Here is a 9,022-nt window from a genome sequence, read left to right as displayed (position 1 = left end):
CAAACGAGTGGTAAGAGAAGCGGATAACGACGATTAATAATAACAGTACTAATAGTCGACTTTACTGCTGTGCCATGAGCTTGAAGCAGTAAGTCGACTAGTCACTGATCACGTGACAATAAGTGGTTCATCAAGTGTGTGGAAATACTTTCTCACTAAAGATGAAGCCCATTCTCCCGTGACATGCAGAATATGTCAGTCAGTCCTGAAATCCAACAAATGTACTACTGCAACGGACACTCATCTGAAAAGGCATCTGCTAACGCTAGCAGAGGAACGGTCCAAGTCATATCAGCAGCAGTCATTTAACAACTTCACCTGCAGTAACAGAGGGAAGGAGGCTGCAAATCAACAATTTGATGGTGAATTTCATTATTTAAACTTATTAGACATTTAGCTGCTACACACGGAAAAGGCTTAGGAGATATACCGCTTTACAGTCTCATACTGACTGTGTTTATGGTGTTGGTGTTGGCGTGGGCTACAGCGGACAGTAGTTTGTGTTCAAGCTTCAGTTACCTTGCAGAAAAGCCTCTGTAACTTCTTTTGTGTGAGACGCTACAATATGTATTCAGGTCCAGAATATAGATTTCATTGTTTTGTACAAGTATTACTTTCTACTGGGTTTTTATGTGTGACGTCATCAACTAGTCGATGCCAACTCGACTTTCACCACATTAGTCAAATCGTTCAACCCCTAAATACTAACACTAGTATATGATTAGTTAGTACCATACTTAATATGATACTAACTAATCATACTGACTGAATGCTGTTAGTCTAGCATTGACTATGGAGAAGAGATCTGAATAAAATAACATCACTTCAAATAACATCACTTCCGTTTGTTCTTTCTTTGACAGATTATGAGCTAATTTAACAAGCATTGCAGTTTGTCCAGCTCTGTTGTCCGTGAACAAGTCTCTTGTGTGCACTGCCAGCTAATTTGGACAATTGATAGTTAATTATTAAAGGAACTTTTTGCCTTCGGCCCTAATAGACTCGAGAATCGCTAGTGTGTGTATATGAATGGTTGTTTGTCTCACCCCCACCCCCCACCCAATAAACCTTATAAGTAGTTAATGGATGGATAATGAAATAACTGAATGCCAACAGTTGCTCCCTGGACTCAGACATGTGGACAACCCCCAACATTACCTACGTACGAGCAACACACCAAGACTCAAAGAGATGCAAACTGACAAAAGCAGTGCAGTTGTGTGTGTCTTAGTGGTCCTTTTGCATCTGTTTGTTGTCATTCGAGCGACTTTCCAACAAATGTTAGAGTCAGTACATGCAGACGATCTGGACCAGTGCTTGGAAGTTCAGGAATCCTTCTACAATGCAAACTTCTGGCTCTGATAGTGAGTACCAGATTAAAGCAAGGGCCAGTGCCACCCCTGGCCACCTCTCTGGCCCTAAACCAGCCCATGAACGGTTAGAAAATGAGTCATCTTGGAGTCGAAGTGAGCTATGGTGGATGGGCAGTGGATTAACAAGGTATACTAACCAGAGCCAGGATTGGCACAGTTCATCTCACTGTGGGAACAGCTGGGTGCATCTCTCCTCCCCGTCCCAAAACTCTGTTCCTCTCCATTTAGCTCGTCATGCAGCAGCAAGCACAGATGGGATGTTTTTTGAGGGGAAGGCACATTTGAGGAGCAAAGGGACCCCCGGGCTGTGCCGTGTTGTAGCCATTTCACTCCCAGAATGCAGCCGCCTTGGAAAACCCTTGGATCGGGAGGGGCATTCGGTTGCAACAGATGATAGACACATACTGCACCACTTTACAGGGCCAGGAGCAGAGATAGATGGATGAATGTTTGGGGAATGAGGCTTGTGTTTGCTGATTTATGCTGTGGAGTGCCACTAGAGAGCTGAATCAGCAGGATGGAGAGATGCTGCATGTGTCTAATAAATAACTCCTCTTCAAGTGTGTGTCTGCCCCCAGTTTCTACCCACAGGAGAGTAGAGGAACCTTTTGGAGGCCTTTGCCCTCTGTGTCATCTTGTGTGTGATCGTTTTTTGATGAGAGTCATCTCCTCAGGGCTGGAGATGACATGACAGCTGTTCTAACAGGCTTGTTGATAAGTCATATTCTAACAAAACGACTGTGTCATCACACGCATACACTTTCACACATGCATACAGCACAGCTTGGTTTAAGCTACAGCTAGCTGCTCCGGGAACAAACTGAGACACCTTCCTTGAAATCCCTCCGAGGTGACATGATAAACAAATAAAGCTCTGTTGTTATCATTACGGTGTTTTTTTCAAGAGGTGCTTAGAAAATCCCTCTAAGGCCTTTTCTTAGGGAATCAATTCAGAGTTACATAAGAGGAAGTAAGAAAGTTGGGAGGCGTATGCATATGAGAGCACAGCAAAGACACCAGACAAGGGCTTTCTTAATTAAGGAGGATTTTCCTCTTCCATGATGCTGTGGTCTGGAGCATCCTTGGAGAGTCTGCACCACTGGAGATGAGTTAAACAGATATTGAGCTGTCCACAAGTCAGCGCATCCATTATTTACTAAAATATATTCCCATGTCTTTTTGTTGTTTACTGACCTATTTTCAGATAAAAGATTTTTCATTTTCGCCACTTAAGCAGCTTTTGGGAGAAACTCCCCATCATGTTTTGTTTTTCATTCATTCGTACAGAGTTCTTTTGCTGCTATCTGAATTGAACTGAAATGAAATTGTATTTTTACCAAAATAAAGTAGCACATGGCAGTTTGTGTAACTGTGTAACAAGGAAGCAAGCTGAAGAATAAGGAGCGAAGCTCCTTGACAGAAGTGCTTGCCAACAGTGGGGGAAGGGAGACAGAGAAGGAATCCTAGATCGATAGATGGTGCAACCTGAAACTCATTTTTAAGCTGGGAGGAAGTTATTTGTGGAAAAGCTGTGGCATTATCGATGGGGAAGCAGAAGACACACGCGCACATTTGCCTACAGAAGTGATGGCGTCAGCAGGAAACATGGCCCTCCTGAGACTCCAAACAGCCTGCTAATATCCGTTCCCAATGTACCACCGCACGTGACCTTACAAATCACCAGCCTCACAGCTCTCAACTCGCCGTGCCGCTGTCGAGCATATACACAGAGGCGGCTAATCGGAACCATCCATTATAAGAGGGCAGGCTTGTTTCAGGCCACCGGCCATTCATTGTGATGGATGTGAATGAGGGCTAAGGGAGAGACAGAGAAAGAGAGAGACCTTTAGAGTGTGAGAACGGATTAAGTAAGTCATCTACGGTATTATAGTATTACATGTAAACGCACCAATGCATGATCTCAGTGCAATGTATATTCCTTGTATTAGTTTATTACACAAATCTTGGACTAATCTAGCTACTTAACTGTGGACACGCTCTCACAGTTTTGCAGTATGACCCTTTGTTACAGGTGTGACTCTATACAAGCCTGTACAATAAAATATTAACATGCACCAACTGAAAAAAAAAAAAAATGTCTCTCTGGCAGAAAGAAAGAATCTCATTATCTTTTCTTATCTTTCACCCTGATCTGAAACAGTTACGTTTCTGCAGCGACACTAAACGACATTCATTTTAGTGTCTCAGCGCACAACGGCCGGTGAGAGATGGAACGCGCGTGAAAGCCAGAGTGACAAATCCATGCTGAATGATTTCGTAGTACCGTTACATTGACTACAGGCACACAGGGGAGCCTATACAGCTCCATAGTGGAGTGTGAGCCAGTAAAACAATGACAAGCCCTATCTATCCGCCCCAGGGTGGCTCCCTCGAAGTCTGGAGTATTAAACTGAGCCCTGAGATAAAGCGGCTTCTTGCACTGTTCAACCGTGGGGGAAGATGGGCCCAGTCTCCTTATGTATTCCAGTCGCGCTGCATATTGTTTGATATAATCAACATGGACTAGGGGTACCGCGTAGCAACTCAAACACATAGCCCTCCCAAGAGTAATATAGGTCTGAGTAACACTGACATGATATATGCAGATTTTAACACATAGCTATGTGCAATACTCCATGTGAGAGTACTACATGTTTTGGGAAGTAGTGGAATATGTGTGCACAATATATACTGAGTGTACAGTATGCATTGTGTACACAGCGTGTATTTATCCCCATGCAAGAAAGAAAGTTGCCTTAGTTTTGAGAAGCTGGCTTAATGCTTTAACTCAGATGCATTATCTTACCCACACGAGTTAGTCTCATATTCCAATGCAGGCTTGAAGTTGGAGCAATAGTTTTACACTGTATACATTTTTTACAGTTTGGCAGGGGCTCAAGAAACCTTGGAAAACGAAAAAAGTTCCACATGTCTGAACCAAGATAGGACTTTACATTCCAATGGGACTGACAGAGTGTTACAGGTTTTCAGAAACACTGGACTTATTTTTCAGAAATAAGTCCGTCAAACCCGCCGCCACCCGCCACCCGCCACCCCCAAGTTTGGCACACATGCGCTGCGAGGATGAGGTGCAGACTAAGCTATTCCAGTAGGCGGGAAGGCTGGGCTGAGTACTTTGACAGCAAGGGACTGGAAGATTTGATAGGTAATGTAAATCATGGAATATGCCTCAGTGGAGAGGAGGGAGGTGGTTGGAGCAGAGCGATTCTATCAGGAACCAAATCCTCCAAATGCAGCTTTGAATAAGAATGAAACAGATAAAGCTTGGAGGAGCCTTCATAGGAAGTGTAATATTAGACAAACAGGAGATTTGCAATACTGCTTCCTGAAATATCAGCAGACAATATCAGCGCGTACTGGCTAATCTCGTGCTTTTTCCTGAATTTAGAGTGCGGTGTGGTCCTTTATTTTTTTTCCCCCATTCCTCTGCTTGAGCTAACAAGGCATCTTTGAGGTGCGTGGGTGGAGTGTCAGGGCAGTGAAGGTGACAGCCGGTCTTACCAGTGTTGAGAGCGGGGTCACAAAGGGGAGGCCGTGTTTAAGGACACCAAAATCTACTGCTCAACTTCCTGCGCCTGTCGGGAGGTTAATTCCATGAAATATCTGCGGAGAGCTGCCCACTTGAGAAACCATATGTCATTCTCTCTCAGCTGACCTTTTCGACACAGATTCTGCTCCGGCGCCACACGTGGCTGTAAATAAGAACGACGCAGCAATTGACAGGAAAGCATTTTAATTAAGCAGCGGGGCTCATCAGTACGTTGACCTGATGACATTATAGTTAGTCGTCCACACGAACGCTTTGGATCTGTTACAGCAATTAAATAATAATAATAATAAAAGGATTGAAAAGAAAAAAAATATGCAGAAGTATGAGGGAGCATCAGTATTCAGCTGCTCTCCCCCAGAGGGGATAGGTGGGTGGGTGGGAGGCTGGTGAGAGGAGCTCCTATCACTCCCCTCCACTAATTAAAACTAACGACTCCAGGTGCTGCATGGTGCTGGGCAGAGGAACAACCAGGCGGCTTGTTTGTGTTGGTGGTTCGCCTTCATTACTAGCTCCATCCATTCTCCTTAGGAGCCCACCACAGTATCGACTCAAATCCCGACATGCAAGGTGCACTGCGAGAAGAAAAGGGGTGATCTAAATGCAAATGCTACTGTGTGATGCATTATACAGGGCGTGCGGGGGAGTGATACGGGCAGCAGGAAGAAGATGCTTTGTTTAAGCAAAAAGAGGTTGAATGGGCGCGATGGCGGCGGGTCAATAGCGGTACCAGCCCTCTAAATGTTCTCCAAAAGCTCGGGAACGGTGGAGGTTGTTTCTCAGCGGCTAAGGAGTCGATGAACATGTTCTCTCCCCAGCCTTTGAGGTATCTGCTGATCAATGGAAGGCTGGAAGAGAGTGAGATAGCAACAACGTCCGCTCCCATCCCCGCCTTACTGAATCACACCGGATCTCGAGAACCCTCGGGCCGTCCTGAAATTCCTCTGACGCGCGCACAGCGGAGTGTGGCGCTACCAAAAGGCTGCACTGCGCGGATCCATAATTGTGACAAATAGCACACCTCCTCGCTACTGCCGGCGCTATCACAAGTGCGAAATACGGCTGAATTTAATTCTGTGAAACTGATTTGAGTAAGAGGGCAGTTTGAGGGAGATGGTTGTCGTTTTGTGCAAGCTGAATCTTCACTAAGAGCGGGTGTCAGATCCCGGTGAATTTTTAAAATGACTAGATGTGAGGTTAAATAAATGACACCCACCAGCTTACCAATGCTGAATCAGTGCCTGTTTGACATAGAAGGGAAGAGAGATTCTGTGTTTCCTGCAGCTCCTGCTATTGAAGCGGTGATCAGCATAAACAAACAGTTGTCTTGATTAAGTTCAGGTCTTAATTAAAATATTGATGAATGCTGGGCCCCATTTAGTCACACTTGTGCATTTGTACTCTTTTTTGACGGATCTGTTATGAAAAAAAAAATGATAGTTTGGCTTTATTATACACTGCATACACTCTATACCCAGGTGAATGCAGTCTGCGTAATTAAATATGAATTTCCCTCCAGACTAAAACAATCACACAATGTGCTCTGATGAACCATTAAGGAACAAAAAATGTCTCTACAAAATGTCTGTATGCGGAAAGCGTTGACAAAAACGAGTGAAATTTGTGACCTACTTTGACTGTAAAGCATGCAGGGCCCTGACTCGGGATGCGGCATTTGTCTGCCAGAAGGAGGAGATGTGATCCTGCCGTGTTTGACATGAGGGATTCAGCCGTTCTCATAGGAAATAAATGGTGTCACTGGTTCACACCGCTCGTTTCATTTGTTGTAGCTCCCTGCAGACCCGCTGTACGTTGTTTTGTGCTGCCGTCATGTCACACCTGTCCACTAGATGCCCCCGGTGAGCTTCACCTGACACCTGACTGGCTTTATGATACCGTCCTGTCAGCGCGGATGTTTGTCCCCTGCACAAAGAAAAAATAATTACTCACACATGCATTATTAAGTCTGCAGTTGTTGCATTTAAGTGGACTAGTATTACACTTGGAATTGAAATTATAGCAAAATCAGAACATACTGGCTCAACCTGGAGCAGTATAAACCTTTTGATGATCTATTCAGTAGGAACATATTAACCATACCACGACCATAACAGTCATAACATTCTTAGTGGCCAGGATTGCCCCACATCGGGCAAAGATTAGATTATATGATAGTTACGCACCTTTTAAAATCTGTGCTCTTGTCAGTCCTTCTTGGCCATTTTTTTTTTTTTTTTGATGAATGAATTCAGTGCTGTTAATAAAGATCTTCCTCTGTTATATTACTGGCAAATTTGATGCCCCACAGCAGGCTGAACCACTTCACGCTTTCCAAAATAAAGTTGCGCCCCGGCTGATGTTTCGGCGGCGCCCATGTCAACAGATGAGTCCGCGTAGACGCAGCCGTTGTCTGTCTGCTTGTTGCCAGTTCTCATCTCCGTCTTACTCACAATAAGCTGCCTCTTGAACCCCTTGTTCGTCACGTGGACTCTCCAGCACTTCTTCCTCCTACGCATTAAATTTCACATTATTACACTCAATGACTTTAATTTGAATAAAATCCAATAAACAAACTTGCCCGCAGCCGGCAAGCTATCAAAGATGAGACAACACAGGGATCATTGCTGGTTATGCCTCTGGCATTCATTCTTGTTGTGTCATTAAAAAAAAATCTTATTGAACTTCCATTTGCCCTTAACGATGTTGATTTTCTTTTGATGACTCCTTTCTCCTCTAAGCATTTGACGATCACGGACGTATTAAAGGCCAAATCCTGGCTGTGTTAAGCAGGCAGGCAGAGCTTATTAGATGAATTTGGACTGGACACATCTGAGGTTTCTACAATTCTGTGTCGGCGCAGTAGTGACGGAGCAGCCCGTGATGTGCGGTAGCCAAGGCCTCGCAGCCACTTGATTTTCAGAGTAACTCGTGGTTTGAAATAACGCTCAAGGAGGAGTGGATTCTGAACTGACATGGCTTGGGCATATAGTTTACAATGTCAGCTTTGAGTAGCTCTGAAATAAAACATTTTGCCTTTTGGGTCCGAAGGTTTTCTCATTCCACCAGGCACTTAAATGAAAGAGCATTTTAAAAGCATGTTGTTTACTTGATGCACTTCCAAAACACACTGCTACAAGCCAATGTTGATGAAAATATAATATAGGGATTCATGAAAGCTTCTAAACATGTTGTTCTGAACTATTCTACGCAGAGTATTTCTTGGAGGCACTTAGCATTTACACCGGAGTAATGACCAGTTATTACGTTTTTAGCGAAAGAATCTCGCACATTTACATTCCTTTTTAAAGTGTGGGCTCACATCGGCTAAGATTTAAAGAGAATATTTAGTGTCCACATTCATCATGGAGTGACAGGACGCTCTGAGAGTATAATAAATGTTGAAGGATGTCTTGTATGTGAGTGGAAGTTTTGATGGCACGACAATACACTGAAGAAACGGCAATTTATGAAATGATCACCCATCGTTAGGCGTTGATTATTCTCCAAAATGATTCATTATCCATAATGAGTGATTGCAGAAATTTCTCTTATGGATTTGTGTGTTTGGGTGTGTGTGTGCGCGAGAGCACGTCTGCTGTGCGGAAAACGGCATGCTTGGTAGCCCGAACTGACTCCTTGCACGCTTCCCAAGCTGGTCACGGCTTATCACAAATTACGAGCTTGTTTATTCTGGCAACGTGTGCGATGTTGCTGCTGTGTGAGCTCACTGCTGGGTTGCTGCACTGCGTTTCCCCAAAAATGAATCAGCAACAGTGGTTCTGAACTTCGGCGCACCTATTTGAGAGTGTGGTGTATTAATCATATAAATTATACCAAAGGGAAATTGATAAATCTCACTATGAAAAACCAAAAGAAGATATGTTGTTAAGATATGTAGGTATGTACAAATTTAGTATATCTATAATTTAACATTAAAGCTGTAATGAGGCCTGGGTGTAAGTTAAAGACGATCTGTCCCCTCATGTTCCTCTTCTTTTCCTGTCTGATAATTACAGGCTGTTCCTGCTGTTCTGTTTCCTCATCTCCTCCACTTGAAGTCAAAATCCCAACATCACCAGTC

Source organism: Chelon labrosus (genome assembly GCF_963514085.1).
Source record: "Chelon labrosus genome assembly, chromosome: 12".
NCBI classification, from domain to species: Eukaryota; Metazoa; Chordata; class Actinopteri; order Mugiliformes; family Mugilidae; genus Chelon; species Chelon labrosus.
The sequence above is the reverse complement of the archived record's forward strand: the minus strand, read 5'-3'. Positions refer to the sequence as shown.